The following is a 19,723-nucleotide window of genomic DNA, read 5'->3' on the forward strand; positions in this document are numbered from 1 at the left end:
GTTTCCATGGCAAGCACTCTACTGTCTCATCCGTCTCACTGGCTTCACCCCTGGTTCTAAGCCACCCTCAACCCCCCCCCCCCTTGCAGCTGCATCTACACACCCTGCTTGCACCTCCCATGTGAGTCTGCTGTCTCTTTTTCTGGAGACACACAGAATTTTCTTTCTTCAAGGGACCCTCCAAGCATGACCTGGAAACGACGGCCTTCCTCTTGTGAGGGAGGAACCCGATTCCAGAGAAACGAGCAGCCTCCCCGAGCTCACAATGTCAGAGGCAAAGCGGGAACTGAAAGCCACACTGTAAGCCGTCTCCTTCCTCCCATGCACTCACGTTTCCCACTCTCCATCCTCTTCCCTGATTGTTCCTCTTATTTCCCAGCCCTTGTTCTGTTGCCAAGCAGGCCACTGGGGCAGACGGACCTGGGGTAGACAAAGCCCGTGACCAGTTCTCTTGGCAGCCACCTTGTCTCCTATCATGCATGGGGACCTGCTGCCCACATGGACTGTCAATCCTTTCAGCCCCAGCACCACGGAGGCGGGGCCTGTGCCCATTTATCATCAGGGAAGCAGTCAGTGTTCTGGGCCTGCTGCTTACAAAGTTAGCCAAGGGCTGAAGAGTCCTGGGCGAAGGTCTTCCAAAGCAACAAGACTGTCACAAAAATCCCAACAGTTAGTTTACATAACATTTGATTGGCTAACAATTGGGATCACTGATTAATTTAAAGCCTATTTATAGACAAATACTCAATTCCATTTAAAAAAAAAAAAAAAACAAGTTTATATTTTCAGAGTCTTCTCCACCAGTGTTGTTCCTGCAGGAAACGTCACTTCTTGATTATTGGGTACATTAAAAAAAAAAATAACTTAAATTAGCTTTTGTACAAAACAGCAGACTAGGAACATCAAAGGAACCTGAAAGGAGGGGAAGGGAGGGAGGAAGGAAAAAGAGCCAATTTTACACGCTAGAAATCAAGAACTCCTCAACAAATCAGTCTCCAGCAAAAGGAAAAACTACATTCAAGTTACCCTGTTGAGTTAAAAAAAAAAAAGTGTCTCACACAATAACAATCAGACGATTTTTTTTTTTTTTCCTTGAGGAAGGGTGAGGCAAGACAAGGAACTATCCAGTTCGATTTTGCTCGACGCCTAAGCAAGCCTGTTATTCTATACCAGACTCAAACTGAGAAGAAAGTCAGATGGGGGGATTCCCTTGAAACGGTGAGTCATGATTATGATTCACCAGCTTGGAAAATTCAGAACGCAGCCACTACGAGCTAAACACAAACTTGCTGTTTGCTAAGTACCTTAGATACACGATTCCTTGTAAACACCTGGTGGAGAGAGGCTCCACACAGCCCTTTCATTTTCCTATTTTGGAGGCTGGCAGGATTTTTTCCCCCTTAAGTTTCACAAACTAGTATGAGAGAAAGTCGAATATATTTAATTAGCATATGCGTAGGCACGGCTTATGCATATTCATTGTTGGGGAAGGATTCAGTCTACCAGGCCTGAAACTTACAAAGTTAGGCAAGGGGTTGAAGAGTGCGAGTAGAGGAAGTCTTTAGAAGCAAAGTTATTCTAAAAATCGGCCACAGGGGTTCCAAAGGGCCTGTGCCAGGATTTGGAAGCAGAAGGACCCTCGCTTCAAGAGTCTGCCCTGCCCATCATACATGCAAAGATCTGAATACACCTCAAGGGTAAAGATCACTGTCAATGGCCATGGTACGCCATTACAGTCTCTTTGCCACTTAGTTGTCATAAATTTTGCTGTTGTTGTTGTTGACCTCGAGTGGCCAAATGGAAATGCGCACATGCAGCTCTGGCTAAGCAGGTAACCAAGGGCGGCTTGGAGCTTGGTTCCCTGCCAGGAAAATCTATACTCCCCTGCCATTGGTTACACGGCAGAGCGCAGTCTCTTCAGGTTCCTCAGAGTGCTTTGGGTTAGCACTGCAGAAAGGCTAAGGTTGGTGGCTATGATGACAAGACAAGCGGGAGTGGTCGGGAGGCGCACAGTAGCCCTGAAATTGGTCAAGGTGGAGGAAGGAGGAAGCCCTTTACAACGCTCACCGTTCCGTTTCTGCATCTACGCCTAACACCCGGCATCCAATCCACTTAGAACAGCACTTCTGAACCTGTGGGTCACGACCCCTTTGGGGTCACATATAGGATATTTACATTATGATTCACAGAGTGAGTGGTAGCAAACACTCACAGTTATAAAGTAGGAACAAAATAATTTTATGGTTGGGGGGACTGCATCAAAGGGTCACAGCATTGAGAAGCCTGAAAGCATTCACCGGCACGGAATATGCTCGCACATCTGTTCCTGGGGCGCTGGGGTGCGACCTAGGCAGGAGCTCCCCCACAAAGCTATGTGCCTGGCCCTCCAGCACATCTCAGCCATGACTATGGAGAGGAAGAAAAAGCCTCTAAGGACTCCAGTCAGTCCAGACTACCCCTTTCTCTGAGGGCCAGCACCAGTGTTAGACACTTGGAAAATCACGGGCTGCAGGGAGTTTCTTTGGGGCTCTGCCTGGGCAGCAGGAGGTCATGCCAATCTCCTTCACTTTCAGGAAGTAGATGAGACCCGTCCGGGTTTCTTTTCTGATTTTTAGAGCTTCAGTGTAAGGGAAGCTCAGCCTCCACCCGCAAACTGCTCTCACGGACATCTGAAAATAGCACCTTCACTCTGGGGCACTGACTCACTCTACTCTTAATTACGGCTCCTAACAGATGTAAGCAGACGAACAGTGTTCCCTGTCCCCTTCTACTACAGATACACCTTCTACTCTAGCAGGGAGGAGTGCTTTTCTTCTGAGTCACAGCGGCACCAGTGGGGAAGGCTGCGGCTTCGCATTTCCAAGGGTAGTAGCATCGTGTCACTCACGGGCCCACTGCTGGACGGAGACAGGGAGACATCATGATTAGTTAGAGAAACTAAAGCAAAGGGGAGTAAACCCGTGTCTTGCAGAAGATGGTATCTCAAGAATCCGGAACACTTCCTAGCAGACATCGCAGAAATGCAAGCCCGATTGGAGAATACTGCAAGGAATTCAGGCCAAATAGGGGCTGAAAAATGAGAGGAAATCAGAGCCAAAGATGAACAGGAAGGAACACGAAACGCCACAGCAGAGGCAGTGTGAGCTTTTGTTTGACAAATGTTATTTTCTTCAGTTAAGAAGAAGTGCTGAGGCCCTTTCTTCTCCTAGATCCTAACAGAGCCTGGTGTCTGAAATGAGATGAGATTAATAATGTATTAGTAATAACTTACACACTCAAGTATTGATAGCAAATGCTTTACAAAATAAAACCATATTTCAAACGCTGCATTAAAGACACTGTATTGAACAAGTGAGCTCAAGGTCAGGGGTAGAGGTTTATGCTTGTAATCTTAGCATTCAGGAAGTAGAGTCGAGAACCTGAGTTCAAGGCCAGCCTGGGATATGCTGAGAATTCTGAGATGGCTTAGGCTATACAATGTGACCCTGAATTAAAAGCAAAACCAAACAAGCAAACAGACAAAAAGAAAAAAAAAAAAAAAGAAAAAAAGCCAACATTGAAAGTTAGGAGCCAGACAAAAGGAATATATATTATAGTATTATGAGTGGTATCTTTAAAAATCAAATGAGTACAGACAGAAGTTTGAATAGAGGAGCCAGGCATGTCTGTGGATGGAATGAGGAAAGCCTCTGGAGTTAAATAGCCGATGATGAATGCCCAACACTGGAAATACACACAATGCCCCTCAACTGTATACTTAACAGTCTGTATGGAGTGTGTGTGTGTGTGTGTGTGTGTGTGTGTGTGTGTGTGTGTTTGGATTTCTGTATCCAGGTATTCTGCTTCCATAGATTCAACAAACAGCAAACAGAAAATATCTAGGAGGAAAAAAAAATGCAGCTGTATTTTCTACATAGGGATGTTTCTCTTAGCAACATGAAATAGCAACTGTTTTCATAGAACCGATATTATATGAGTATACAGGACCCGGATTACATAAGTAACCTGGAGACGGATTAAAGTGTATGAGGGGATCAAGTATGTTGCAGCTGCAGATACTGTGGTATTCTGCATGATGGACTTGAGCATCTTGGTATTAGGACATCTTTGGTGGTGGCCTGGATCAAAGGATGCAAAATATAATTACCCTCAAAATATAATCTCCCTCACTACCAGGGAGAATGAGCTTCCTGAAAGTTGGGCACAATCTGCTGATTTAACCCTTTTTGCTGAAGATTGTGTGTGTGTGTGTGTGTGTGTGTGTGTGTGTGTGTGTGTGTGTATGGGATTGTAGCACAGTGACAGAGTACTCACCTGGCATGCATGAAGTCCTGGTGTGGTGTGTGATACCACATGCTTATACCCCTAGTATTCAGGAAATGGAAACAAGATGACTGAAGTTCAAGGTTATCCTTGGCAACATAGCAAGCTCATGTAGACTGGACTATATAAGGCCCTGTCTAAAATAAAAGCACATATGTGTGTATTTGTATACACACAGAGATCGATAGATGATTGATAGATAGATAGATAGATAGATAGATAGATAGATAGATAGATTAGATAGATAATAGAATGAAACCATTATACCAAGGACACTTTGAAAGTAGCGTGTCTGAAATGTCAGCTGGTTCTCTATAGAGTGCTATAGGCTCGCTGTCCCTCCCAAGATGATGAGATCCAGGAAGTTCCAGGAAAGGCTGGAGCTCACACTAGCATGACTACTCAGCAGTAAGGTGGAGGTGGCCGTGTCTACACCTTCAAGGGAGGTTCAGCTGTGGATGAGCTGAGCACCTGTGAACCTGCACCAGAACTGTCGCAAACCACTCACAACTCCCAAATGAAATACACTCAAAAGTTTGCTATTCTAGTAAATCCTCGAGCAGATTGTCATTGCACAGACAACTCCAACGTTTGTCTAGTGGAAATATAATATACACGTAATATAGATTTAGGTCTAGTTTACATAATAGCCCTCTTGGGGCTTCACTGGCCATGGCCTCTGATAATGTGAACCGGGCAGCCTTGGGAAGCCATCGCCACATTGCTCGTTGCCATGCACCTCAGTGCTATAAGGAATCCGGATTCAGTCGCATGGAAGAAGCAAAGGTGCTTGCCTCGAATATCCAGTGAGCTAGGCACTCACTCCCAGATCTATTTACTGTGAAGGGCAAACACTTTGCAGACTCAGTCTAGGATGCTGGGCTCATACCAGTGGCTAATTTGACTGCCTCCTGTGGACGGCTACCTGTCAGCAGCGTCACATAGACTAAGGCTGGTCCTGAGGATAGTGGAAAACAATTGCTTCCCCATCAACCTCTGCAGCGATGATCATGTCCTTGCTGGACTTCAGCCACGTGCACGAGGCCACCTGCTTGGCAACAAGAACTTAAGCCAGGAGAAGGCAGTACCGTGTGGAGACTGAGAACAGCAGGCACACTAGGACTTGGGGTTTGAATCCCAGCATCACCATCTACAAGTTGGGTCATACTCGCCAGTCCAGACAGCCCCTTTCATTATGACAACATATTACTTAAGTGTAAAGGTAAGGCCTGCCTTTAAGACCTCCTGTGACGCTGAAAGAAGATGAGACACAAACAAGAGTAACTTAATACAGTAAAGGGGTAGGAAACTGTGCACAGGGCATTTTCCAAAGCCTTTATTGTGGATGTTCTGCGGGCAGGCCTTTCCAGTTTTTAAGGTTGCTGTAAATAGCAACTCATCTACGCTTCCGTGAGGAACCCAAATCAACTCAGTGATTCACTAATCTGGACTTAAATGTCGTCATTTCTTTGGGCTGTTGTAGGTATGCTCTCGGCTGAATGGGTATTTTTTTTTTCCATATCTCCCTAGGAAAAGTCCCGAAATGGCTTCCTGTAATCTCTCATAGTTGGCTCATTAGCTCTCTGTATACCCACAGGTGTCCTTCATCTTGCCTAAACGGGCCTCACCCACTCCCTTCCCCAAGTGAGGACTGAATGAAGTTTGAAGGAAGACTCTTGGGACAAAGTGAACACTTTTATTATGAAGCAACTAACTGAACACTGTGAAAATGATAAGAAGATAAAAACACTTTGGGAAAGCCTTACATGCCTTAGCTAACCTGGATTGTACAGCTTTGGCAGGCAATGTCTTATTTTCCTTATTTCCACCTTGGCTAAGCGGAGGGTTGGAGAGGATGAATAGCATGCTCAACATGATGCATCAAAGTACGCTAGTCTGTGCACAGACTGTGCAGTTAATCTTGAGTGACAGTTTGAATGGAACTAGAGTCACCTAGGAGACACACTTCCGGGCATGTCTGTGAGGGCATTTCCAGAGAAACTTAAAAGAGGTGGGCTGACCTTTTTCCCCTGGGAACATGGGTGGGACCCTCCCATGGGTTGGGATCCTCAGCAGGATAAACAGAGGAGAGAGAGAGAGAGAGAGGAGTGCTAACAGTCATCTCAGCTTCCTGTCTGGATGCAGCCACCCTCCTGTGACCTCAGCTTTCAGTTGCTCTGGCTGCTAGCCCTTATTCACCACGATGGGCTGTGCCCTCAAAATATGAGTCAAGTTAAGCCAGTCCACCCTTATGCCGATTCTGTCAGGCACTCTGCCACAGCCATGAGGATGGTAACTCATACCTAGACCCTCGTTCACACCTCTCTCATGCCCTACCTAACCAAAGCTACCGTAACAGACATTTTAGGGAGGGAGTTAACTGGATGTGGAAATCAGGGCCTTATCCCGCTCAGAGAGGCTTCTATCTGTGCTAAGCAGCACCAGGCATCCTTGATCAGCTGCAGCAACAATGGTACGGTACAGACTGGTCTAGACCATCTGCAGAGGGCCGTTCTGGGTAAGAGCCTACTATTTTGGGAAGCAGCTGAAGCTGCAATGAACACAGCAGGAGTTCATCGCCTCCCTGTGGGTTCCTTCCTAGGTGCTTAGGATCACAGAAGAGTAATCTAAGTGTCATTACCTCCTCAGGAATGATGAGTGATAACAGAAGACCTCACAGCCGCTGGGTATCACTCGAGTGAATACCAAAGAGGTAAAGCGCATGTCTGAGCTCGTTCACCTCAGCCCGGCTGGGTTTCCTGAGCCATCTTTGCACCAACATAAAGGTCTAGATCTTAACCAAATGCAATACATGGGAAAGAAAAGTAAGATGCTTAGGGCTGGTGAGATGGCTCAGAAGGTAAAAGTGCTTGCTGCCAAGGCTGATGACCTGAGTTCAAGCCTCAGGACCTACATGGTGGCAGGAGAGAACTAACTCTCCTGTGAGTTACCCTGGGACCTCCACTCGAGCTGTGCCATGCACACACTTTCCCACAGAAAGTAAACTTTAATAAAAAAGATTGAGGAAAGAAAACTAAACCTTTTGAGTTTTAGTACTTAAACTGTGCAGAACAGACAAGCATCAAATTCTATGAAATGCTACAAAACAGAATGATATTTTATGTGTCCCAGTCAGTCTGTGATCAGCACAGGAAGATGGATTTCTTAACTAATCCAGGCACAGACCAACTTTGGTCGTGATTTTATAGACAGAGAGGCCAAAGATGCAACAGAATGTCATGCAAAAACAACAATTAAAAAAACCTGGCAAATTCTAAGGTTAAATTTTTCCTTTCCAACTCACTGATGCAATCTAAAGAAATTAATAAGAAAAGTCTGTCATATCTACTACAGAATTGAACACACCCCCATCCAATTTGAAACTATAGCTTAAAAGACTTGTAACTGCAGGCTGGAAAGATGGCTCAGTGGTTAAGAACATTTCCTGCTCTTCCAGAGGACTTGAGTTTAATTCCCAGGACCTGGGTGGAGGGGTTCCTGGGTGCCCCAATTGTCTGTAACTAGATAGCTCCATAGACATACACACATGTACATACACACACATAAATAAAAATAACACCTTTAAGAAAACACATAACAAGCCTCACAGTCTCACTGTCCAACAAACAAAAAAACAAATTCCTTGCTTACAATATAAAAAGTGAAGTTATCGAGTGGCATTTTAAAATGTAATATATTTTTTTAAATCAGTCCTACTTCTTTTATAAAGGAATTCTTAGAGAATAAAAATTAATTTTGAAGATGACCTTTCATTTACTTAAGCCAAGATTTTTTTTTCCTCTTTTGGTATTTTAGCCAAATAGAATTCTTAGAAATAGAAAAAGGGGGGGGGGAGCATATTCCTGAAGCAGGGTAGCCTTTCAAAACTGAAAATGTTACGTCAACCTTTTTAATGTTATCCAGTCTTGACTTTTTAAATTCGCCTTAAGAATCCCACATAGCCACGCAATGCTGCCAGTACAGAGAGTACCGTTAGTCTGGAGGCCTGATTTGGCGGATATCATCAGGCATGCCACAGAACGCTAAAAAGGCAATTTCTAGTAACGTCATAAAGATGGTTCAAACACAGCAGAAATTATTCTATCCGCTGTTAAATTTTTCAGGCCCGAAGGTTTAATTTAGGTGTTTAGTTTAAATAACTTAACACTAAATCCAAGCATTTTCTTAAAATGATTTAGTCTGAAACATCTTTTTTACAGTTTTTGAGAAACAATAGTAGGCGCTGGGGGGGGATCTGCCCAGTGATCAAATGATTCCCCGGTGTATAAAGAGCCCAGGGGTTAATCCTGAGCCCTGCATAAAATCCAGACACAGACATACACCTGGAATTCCAGTGCTTGGAGAACAGAAACAGAAGGATCAAAAGTTCAATGTTACCCTCGGCTTCGTAAACATGAAGATGGAAGGTAGTCTGTGCTTCATGAGCCCCTATCTCAAAACACACCAACAGCAACTGAAATAAATAAACACATACATGCATACTCCTTTTTTGGGAGGTGCCTCGGGAGGGTAGGCAAGTGATATTGAAGCCTGAAAGAACACAGGGCCAGGGAGCGGAAGGGAGGTGGTAAAAACTGCAAAACATCCAGTAGGCAAAACCTGGTGGCAGCCAGGGTTCAGACTGCCAACCCATCCTGTTCTCTAAATGAAAAAGAAGCCCAAGGAAGCAAATGGGATAGCCTCAACTTTCAATTTAGCTCCAAGTTCAAGGGGTCCACGTGATTTCTGATTGGAGCCACGTGAAAGGGATCTGGAAGTAACTTGAGTTCGGAATCTGAAGTGGATAACTAATGTTATCCACTGGCAGGGCGGGGCATTCCTGCCACATACCACAACACACACACACACACACACACACACACACACACACACGTGGAAAGCGTGCAGAATAACAGGACGTGGCTTTCCCATTTCTTGCAACAGTATCTGCACTGGCCACAGTAGTTAAAATTTACATTTCTTTCGATGCACAGAAACACCTCTTTTCAAAGCTCTCAAGTTGTCACTGAGGAAGAGGACCCATCGAGTCAGTCAACACCCACTGCCCTGACTCCTGCTCTAGGAAAATCCATTATGTTTCCTGAACTAGTGTGCTTTTACTCAAAGCTAGACTTGACTGCACAGCTTCTCGGAGGGCCTTCTGCAACTAGAAGCTTGTGATGGCACAGAACAGTGAGTCCTGACACGTCTAGCAGAGGCTAGTCTGGGTCCGGCTTCGCAGAACCCTGGCTTAGGTATGAGAGGAGCACAACTCCCCTGTGCTGGAACACTTCTAGAACTTTCTAAGGATGCCTGTAGTAAGTACACTGGCTCCTGTCTTGTCTCTTGTTGTTGTTTTGTTTGTTTGTTTGTTTGTTTGTTTTGTTTTAACTCTAGAGCTCACACTGGCCTTAAACTCAGTATGAAGCCCAGGCTGGATGCAAACTCTTGGTAATTCTCCTGCCCTAGCCTCCCAACTGCAGGGATTACAGGCCTGTGTGGCTCCCAGAGGGTCTTTTCTTACTAAAACCTGCTTTCCCAAAGCAGTACCTAGGATGAATGCTGCTCTGGAGATCAGACAGCTATCAAGGTAAATGTGGTGAATGGCACAAACCACAAGAGTTCTAGTTGGGCAGGTGCTCTGCTCATAAGATCGGCCCACTTATAAGGAAATATGGCTTCTAAGACAGAAATATTCCATGTCCTTCTAAAGACCCCTAAATCAGAAATGCTAGCCAGATGTGGCCGGTGCGGTGCACATCTGCAGTTTCATCATATGGGAGTCAGATGCAGAAGGATGAGCTTGAGGCCAGCATGGTGTAAAGAACACAGTCTGGGCCATTCACGGCCACACAGCCAGACTGTGTCTCAAATCAGACATGTTATCATCTGATGCTCGAATAAAAAACCCTACCTTTTAAATTTTCTTTACTTGGTTATTCCTCTACCCAAGAGCCTTTTTAGTAAATAGCCTTAAAGCCTATTAGGTGTAAAATACATGTGCATAAACACCTGTACATTTCTGCCCTGCAGATACCAACCAGAGCACTTCTCTTCTGCATCGCAGAACAGCTCTCACACCTACGCCCACTTGAACGAGAAAAGGCACTCAGGGAAATCCAGCCACGTCTCTGAAGCTCATGTTCAAGAGTCTCATCTGCCCTTAGCATTGCTTTGGGAACCCACGCCTGTTTGCTCACACTTAGCTAATAATACAAGGATCTAGCCTGTTATGCCTTTTTGCTTTCTAAGCTCCTAAATTGAATGAAAGGACAAAAATCGGATCTCAGTGGCAGAACACCTGTTTAACATGTACGTGGTCCCTGGTTCGATCCCGGCACCCAAACTAAAACTGTAATGGACCCTTGGGAGAATATACTACTTGAGTATGTCTCCTCACACAAACTTAATTCACAAACAGCGTGACTTCTACAGGCAAAACTGTGTCTAAGTATTAGGTAAAGAAAAAAACAAAAGAAGATTTAAAAAAGTTTTTCTTTTTCAAATGTGACCTTAACTACATAGCCCAGGCGATCCCTGTTTCAGTCTCACAAACATTGGGGATTGTGGGTACCAGCATCAAAAAATAAATAAATAAAATGCATTTGGCAAATTATGATATTGTGAAGTACACATTTGCTGTTTGTCTCCATTTCCTGGCTTACAACGTTTGAAACTCTTGGAAGTAGTAAATGTCCTTTGATACCAGAATTGACTGACTGATAGCAGGAGTCCCCACAGTTTCAATGCAGGACACATGAAGGTGAAATTTATAGGTTCGCTCATTCAGACTATACTCCAGTCTCTGGGAAGAAGAGGTGCTGAAGACCAATGGTGGACAATGAGGTTACTGAGTATGCTTATTCAACGGGCTTTCATAAAACCTCAAAGCAACGGAGCTTGTGGAGCATTTAGACATGAGGAGGATCCTGAAGGCCAGCCTGCCCAGAGAATGCCGAGGCTCTGTACCCTCACTCTCCCTCCAGACCCTACACGGCTCATCCTGCTGCCCTCTCTACTCTTTGCAATGCCATTTTATAACATGTCGGTGTGACTCAGTGATGGTAGTGCTGCAGCAGTAAAGAGAGGATTTCCTTGAATTCTGTGACTCAATCTAGCAGACTCATTCAAGGAGGTGCAAGGAATCTCACACCTTAAGCCTGGTGGGCCAGAAGCACCAGTTAAACAACCCACTTGTGACTTAGGCAGTGCTGCAGGACTGAGCCCTCACCTCTGGGATCTGACACCCTCAGAGCAGGTTGTTTTGCCTGTACATGTGTTCACAGATGTGTCCTGCATCGCGACAGACAGTAGGAGAAAAGGTTTGCTTTTCTTGATATCCACTCAGCAACAGTTATCTTACTTCACAGATCTATCTGTCCTGAAGGGCCCACTTGCCCTTCGGAGAACAAGGAGGCCATTATGAGTTCTTCTGTCAGATCCACCCACCAGGGCTATATGCAAACTACTACGGAGTTCTGCCAGAAACAGCAATATTACTTTGGAATGAAGCAAAGCCAGGTTGACCGCCTCATGGTTCCAGGATGGGAGGTAGAGCAAGAGGAAGAGGGAAAGATGGATCAAATGTTGCCACTGCAATCTGTTAACAATGGATTCAAAGCCAGAGTGTGCCACCGCCACTGTGGAACTTTGAGTTTCAGCCACCACGGCTTACCTTTGTCCCCTGCAGTAACAGGACGGCTCTCCTGCCACCCAAAATGACAGCCTGCAAGTCCCAACAGCTGAGAGAAATACCGTGTGGAATAAACTAACAAGGGCAGCTGATGTGGCCTCTTGGGAGCTGTCTGCTCCTTTGTGGCTCACCTTCAGCTGCCCAGCACAGAGCCATGTCTCCTTATACCAGACCTCAGTAGGAACTACTGCCATTACAAGGGACAGAGAAAAGGGACATAAAAGTATTTCCAGGATACTCTGGCCTAAGGTAGGGGGCGCTTTGTGTGTTTAGCTGGAACTGGGTTTCTGAGAGTTCACAGACAATGCTGACTTCCCATCCCCCAAAGGTGAGACAACCAAGAAGTAATTGTGACTCTCATGGTGGATGCGGCCTACAACAGTGAGGGAGCAGCATTTCCTTGGAACCCTCACTGTCCTCAGACCTGCACCCTTTGCTGTGGGCAGAAGGCCAAGGTAAATATTCATAATTAGTCTCTAGACAGTTGTAAACTTGAGGAGGCAGAGAGTTAGGTGGGGTGAGCCTTTTGAGGTCCTCACCCCCTAGAAACTTTGATTCCTCCGGCCTGGTGATACTGTGTGTGCAGCTTTCATAACCACATCCTGGTGAATCAGAAGCAGGATGTCCTGAGATGAGACCGCCATTGAGGAACGCTGGCCTGTGATATGGGCAGTCTGTAATCCACAAGGGGTAGCAGCAAACCCACAGTTCTATGCGGTGCCTGAGCATCAAACCCTTCCTCAAGAGGGTCTCCTTGGTCACCAGAGGACTGAGAAGGAACTTAGCAATGACAGCCTGGCTTTCTGGAGGGCCTTGTCTACAGGGAGTGGAGCCCCCAGCAGATGTCTCCAGCAGGTTTGTGATTTGCCACGGCCCATTGCACATAGTAGGCATATGAGGGAGGAAGATATGGGACCAGGATACCCCACTAGAGAGAAAGGACACTCTCCCCAGGACAGTCATAACCCGGCGTCTCCGAATCACACTGAGTTTGCAGTGTCTTTCTACAGAATTCATGCGGTTTCCTGCATCTCATAATTTAACATTTGTTAGAGAGAGAAAATGCTGTTATAAAACCCAAATAACGTGCCACTCTGAGGCAGACAGCCAGCTGCTAACAAGAATGACATGTGACCATCAGTTAAACTGCTGTTCACAGCTCAGCTTCAGGAAGGAGAGAGATATTTAGTAAGAAAGAAAGTCAATACATTCTTCTCAATAGAAAACAACCTTTGGAGCTCCATGGAGTGAAAGGGCTTACACTCAGCCAGTCTCACAGTGATAAAAAACCGAAACCCCAAAAAAAAAAAAAAAAAAAAAAAAAGGAAAGGAAAGACAAGGATTTATTTAAAAGAACCTTGTCTTACTTATTTTAATAAAAAATTCATGAATACTCCTTTATTAATATCGCAAGGGAATTAAATTATTAACCATAGAACCCAAAAATCCTGTTTTCACCAAAAGACAATGGAAATGAGTCCCTCAGCGGCTGGACCTTTTCTTCCATACTGGCTAGTAGAATGACCTCCCTAACTCCCTGCAAATGATAGTTTGCCCCAGGCACACAATAAATTCCGCTAGAGAGAATGGCTGTTTAATTGTAGCAGAAGGCCTCAAGTTTTCAGTTCGCAGGAGGCCGGGGAGATCACTGGGGCACAGAGGCTTTTACAGGCCAGTCACAGCTAGCGGTAAGTTCTCCCAAAGCCCTCCACTGCAGGAGGAGCAGGGTTCACATCTAAGAACTGCTTCCACGAAATACCATAAATAAAGCCAAGAAGACACCTTGAGGTATTTGTACTATTTCAGTGTATAGCTTAGACTTTTTTTTTTTTTTTTTTTTAGGATCATATATGCACAGGTTGGAATGCCTGGACTGCATCTGAGGCCAAGGTTGTTGCTCAGGGGACCAACACCACCAATAAGCAGGAGGACCAACGTGTACATTCTGTAGCCAGGACGGCCACTATCTTTCACAACAGCTTATTATAAATTTTAGAGAGAATTGGAAGAGAGAACCAATAGGCTGACAACATGAAGAACAGATCAGAGTTTGTGAAGAAAATAATCCTAATTATTCTCATCATACATTACACACTGTATACTCCTTTCAAAGGACCACAGTGTGACCCGTTTTTACAATTCACTCAATATGCACTTGTTGAATGAAATCTGGGAACTTCCGATGAGAACTTCTCCTTGCCTATTCCAATAGTGATTACAGAATAAGAATATCACCAGGTAGCTAGACCTTCTCAGTTTGACTCACTAAGCCCTTAAGGATTTGGCTAAAGTGGAACCTATGGACCACAAAGATCATTCGTTGCTTTTGAGTAGAATTGGGTGGACATCTGTGATTTTTCTATTGCCATTTTTTGCTGTTTTGTTCTGTTTTGTTTTGTCTTCCCTAACCATGTACACCTTGCCCAGAGGTGTTATTCCTTAAGCTATGGGGGGAAAATGGCTATGCACCTTTCCCACTAAAATAACCCGGCACACCAAATAAATACTGCCACATGAAGTGTAAATCACATAAATGCCAACTCCATGGGAGGACTTACCCAAAACCATTCCTGCTTCAAGCTCATTCGTGTAGGCTGGAGTCCACTCTGCTTCGCTCAGGGTCTACTGCAACCCTACTTTTGAAGTTGCAACGCAGCGTCTTTCATTCTGCTCCAGGATGCTGCAGTCTAACAAAACCAAACACCAAGTCAGAGTTGAAAATGCCACTTCAAGCAGTTAGTGAGGATGCAGGGGAAATCCCTGAGTGCTCTCAGTGTCTATCTTATAATGTCAAGCGAGCATGTCAATCACCCGAACAAAGCTATCACACATCCTATCTACAGTGGTGTCCTAAAACCCTGGAAAGAAAGAAAGAAAGAAAGAAAGAAAGAAAGAAAGAAAGAAAGAAAGAAAGAAAGAAAGAAAGAAAGAAAGAAAGAAAGAAAGAAAGAAAGAGAAAGAGAGAGAGAAAGAAAGAAAGAAAGAAAGAAAGAAAGAAAAAAAGAAAGAAAAAAAGAAAGAAAAAAAGAAAGAAGAAAATAGAGGAAATGAAGAGAAAGACTATACAGCAAGCCATACTGGAGAAAATAGTATTTTTCAGTAGGCACGTGCTTAGAAAATTTCAGTTTACCAACTGAATGAAGGAAAGGAAAGCTTCTCTAGGTTTGAATAACTAAACATAATAACTTCTAGGAATCCCTGGTAGAAATTAGTGGAAATGTTTAAAGATTTACTCCTTCCGCATGGGAGTGCTGAGTGTGGTGGTGTGCACCTGGAATCCCAGCCCTGAGGAGGAGGAAAGAGGAGGATCAGGAGATCAAGGCCAGCTTGCCCTACACCTCGAGCTTCTGTGTTTAAAAACACCTTCCCCTGAGGTCCTACTATCCTGAAACATTTAGAAATGAACATGCTAAATTAATCTGGCTACTTTCTTGGCTCTTTGTCACACACACAAAAAATAATTTCCAAGAATGTCTTACTGCTTGAGCTATGGGGGAAAATGGCCATGTACGTTATTCACCAAACTATTCCCACACATCAAATAAAAATACTGCCACATGTAATCAAACACATGTAAATGCCAGCACCAAGGGGTGACTTACCCCAAACCATTTGTTTCAAGCTCACTCGTGCTTGCATGAACATTCATCTGGTTGTTGAGCAAATATTTTTAATATAGAGATTTTAGGATATAACAAAAAAAAATGATAGCATGCAAGAGAAAGGAAATTTCCATTTTGCACTACAAATGAGTGTGATGGGTTTTCCCCACCTGCTCTTGATAAACCCGATAAACACCATCTCCTCATGGGGGGGGGGGGGAAGCGCTGGTTACTGTACGGAGTGGGTATGGAACGAACAGTAAAGGTACTCATGCCTCTCCGCCCTGACTTGGAACAGCTGATGAGGCCTACACTAGGCAGCCATTCGAGAAAGTTCTTTTCCTGTACAAGCTGTATTTAAAGGTCTCTTGTGCCCGCTTTGGTTCCAGTTTCCCCCAAAGCATGGTTAAACCCGAACTGTTCTGATTTTTGGCAGTGGCCACTTGAGAGTGTGAGGGCCAACATCAAAGGCTTTGCAGTAGCTGTTCTCAAGGCCAGCTAGGGGTGTTACCTAGTGCTGAGCATGGTGGCTGCATCAAACTGTATCTGTAATCCTGGGTGTTGGGGAAACGGACTGCCCCTCCCCCTTCCACACCTTTATACAGCTAGCGTGGTCAGCCAGCATGTGGACAGGCATGAGAACTGAAGTTGGCCTCCACAGGAAAAGACACAAAGACCAAGCATGGTGGTGCATGGCTGCAGTCCTTACAAATCAAATCACCACCACAAATTCAAGGCTGCTGTAGTCTACACTGCAAGCTGAGGTTGGCCAGCACCGCATAACCAGAGTTCAGGAGTCTACCTCAAAACAACAGTGACAACAAAAAGAAAAGAAAAAAAAAGAATCTCAATGACTTACTTTCTTTGGCTGGAATTTGAATAAAGAAAAAAACAAAGGTCGCTAAGACATCACAGAGGCAATTGGGGGCCAGGTCCCCAGCCATCGCACACGAGGACCCCTTAACCTGTTTCAGCTCCCACATTTTGACCTTTGTGTCATGGCTCTCCACAGGCACCATATGGATGAGATTAGATCCTCCCCTACCCCAACAGTTGGCTATAATGAAACCGACCTGTTTTGCATTACCAGTTCCCTTTTTAGAATATAAGGAAGCCGAGGCGATGCCTGGTTACTGCATATGATATTAAGCTCTATGAATCTCAGAAGGCCCCGGGATGATCAACAAAGCTGTGGTCCCATGACACACTTAACCTCTCCTTGTATCCCTAGGTCAGGGGCATAACTAATGCTCTTTGTTTTCTTGAGACAGGGCCTCAAGTATTCCTAGAGCTTACTGTGTAGCAGAGGATGACCTTGAACTTCTGATCCTTGTCCCTCCGATGTGTAATCCCTAGTGCTGGGATTACAAGGGTGCACTACCTTGCTCAATATATGCTGTACTAAGGATCAAACCCAGAGTATCTTGATGGTTTGTTTTGTTTGTTGTAGTTGTTGTTGTTTCTCAAGACAGGGTTTCTCTGTGTATAGCCCTGGCTGTCCTGGAATCACTCTGTAAACTAGGCTGGCCTTGAACCCACAGAGATCCACCTGCCTCTGCCTCCCAAGTGCTTGCATTAAAGATGTGCGCCACCACCGCCCAGCTGCCCAGGCTATCTTGAATACTGAACAAACCCTTCACAACTGAGCTCCGCCCCCAGTCCCATAACTGAACCTTTGAAAGACTTGGCAGGCTATTGCTTTATGGAACAGTCAGAATTTTCTAAAGGACTTTCAGGGGGTGTGGTTAAATTCATGCAGACAATTCCAACTGCTGAGAAGCAGAGAGTGTGGTTCTTGGTTAATGTTCAGTCAAGTGAATCAGGGTCAGTGCTGTGCAATGAATGCGCGGTCTGAAAGTACATCTGACAGGAAGCAGAAATGCCCCCCTTTTTTTTTCTAGATGATATGGATTTACCCCCACCCCAAAAGTGGGGTTAAAAGGCTGCCATACCTTTTCTGAACAGTTTTCATAAACTATACCTTACTTCCTGCCTCTGGGAGGTTGTATAGTGGTGACAGTGACAGAAATCAAGATAAGCCTGCAAGTTCTCCGAAAAACTGCCTTGGGAAAGACAGAATATGCAGGGGAAAGGAGGAAGGACCTTAGGCTCACAACAAGTTACTCTCGGTCATCAAACTTTTTTTTTTTCTTGAAACTAAAAATAGCTCCCTGCTTTTCTCCTCACTGCTACCAACTTTGTTGGGTCTTTTAGAATTGGACAGGATCTCCGCCACTTCATTTAACTTGTACATTGAATCTGCCACCTGCCTTGGCGAGGGCCATATACACCTTAAAGTCACAAAGGAAGTGAGTCAGGGCTCTGACTAGACTCTGGGGTGAACTATTTATGCTAATCAACTCATTTTCTTTTTTCAGTTTTACTCTGTCTTATTTTGACACACAATATTATTTTGATAGCCCAGGCTGGCCCGGGTCTCCTCGTGCAGCCCAGCGTGTCTCCTGAGGGCTGGGGTTATAGGCAGGCAGCACCAGCCTCACTTTTCCACTTTTAAAGGATATTAAAATCATTTAATGTAATAGAAAGTGGCTTTAGACCAAAAAAGCTCACCAGTAGCCGAACCTTTCTATTAATGCACAGGACTTAATTTTCAGATTTGCTTTTGTCCTTAGCAAAGAAATTCATTTCCGGATTACATTCCTGTCTATGAACAAAATCTATTTGTGTTGGGGGAGGGGTTGGGGATTGGGGTAGTGGAAGGGGACCTTCACTGGCTGCCAAAGCTACACATCTGGAGACTGGAGAAGCAGTGCTCATGCTATCTACAGAGAGAGAGAGAGAGAGAGAGAGAGAATTCATCCAAGAAGACAAATCTCCATTTTTCTCCATCCCACTGGGCATGAAGTTAAAAATGATTCATCTTTGTGATTCCCAAACGATCCTCATTTACATACACTGGGATAGGCAGCAAAAGAAAGCCAGGAGCTAGGCAAAGTAGTACATAGTTACAGTCCTAGAAAACAAAAAGGAAGGCTGAGGCAGGAGGACTGCTCTGAGTTCTACTTAGTTCTACCTGAGCTACCTAGTGAGCAGCAAGTCAGTGAGGACTGTAGAGTAAGACTTTACCTGGAACAAGCAAGCAAGTAAGTAAATAAATAAACACAACAAACAAAACCTTCCGAAACTCCCTTTAAGCAAAACTTGCCTAAGTTGGGGCTGAGGTGACAGAGTGACAGAGTGCACGCTTGTACATTCTCAGCACTGCACAGCCAAGAAAAGTATCGTTTCCTATTGCCCAGGCTCTATGCATGCGAGCGAGCACTCTGCTGTGAGGCCACACCCCCAACTCTAAGGCAAAGGAAATCCAATCTGTTTCCTTTCTCCATCGCAGTCCTCAGCAGTAGCACCGCCAACTGATAAACAGGCCTTGAGTTTAACCTCGCTGACAACCTGCTCTTGTCTTCTGTCTGCTGTCACTGTAAATACTAATAGAGGGGCTGGGCAGGGAGCCTCGTGAGTTTACTGCTTGCCCAGCATTCACAAGCCCTGGGTTTCTCCTCAGCACCGCGTAAACGGGATACAGTGGCACATGCCTGTCACCCCAGCACTCAGAAGGTAGAGGGAGGCGGAGCAGAAGTTCAAGGTGCCCTTTGACTTCAAAGTGATTTTGAAGCCAGTCTGTGTTGCATGAGACTCTTTCAAGAAAACAAAGAAAAAACAACAACCGTACAAAACAGAACAAAATGCAAACATGTCAGAGTCCCGAGGTTGGAGGCTGGGGATGGGAGGAGAAGCAACATCAGTAGGCATGCTTGCATATGTGACTAGAAGCCGAGTACGTACAGGAATCTCTAGAACGTGTTCAGGTTTCATAGGCATTTGGGGGATGCTTTTCTGGAGGGTCATGACCAAGGGATACTATGTCAATATAAGCCAAACACAAAAACCTTGCCACTGTGAAACCTATTCACCGACCTTGGTCTAGCTGGATAGAGTTTGCAACTAAAGTCCTGCCTCCAAGGCAGGATTTGTTCCTAATGTATCCAATAAAAGTTCCTGAAATTAACTGTGATTTATAAGTCAAGTTGTTTTGCATATATTTGAATATTCTAATACCAGCACAATCTCTACAAATATAACTGTA

At 44.8% G+C, this 19,723-nt stretch overlaps 1 long non-coding RNA gene across 1 annotated transcript in view; it reads right to left on the minus strand.

The window, feature by feature from the left end:
- The window catches only part of LOC129667576 (uncharacterized), a 221,196-nt gene that overhangs the window by 96,815 nt on the left and 104,658 nt on the right, over positions 1–19,723 (minus strand). Inside the window, exon 3 of the long non-coding RNA XR_008718765.1 lies at positions 14,575–14,703. This is a non-coding gene — a long non-coding RNA (uncharacterized LOC129667576). The remainder of the gene's footprint in view (positions 1–14,574; positions 14,704–19,723) is intronic.

Source organism: Psammomys obesus, unplaced genomic scaffold, assembly GCF_907164565.1.
Source record: "Psammomys obesus unplaced genomic scaffold, mPsaObe1.curated_primary_1811, whole genome shotgun sequence".
Taxonomy (NCBI): domain Eukaryota; kingdom Metazoa; phylum Chordata; class Mammalia; order Rodentia; family Muridae; genus Psammomys; species Psammomys obesus.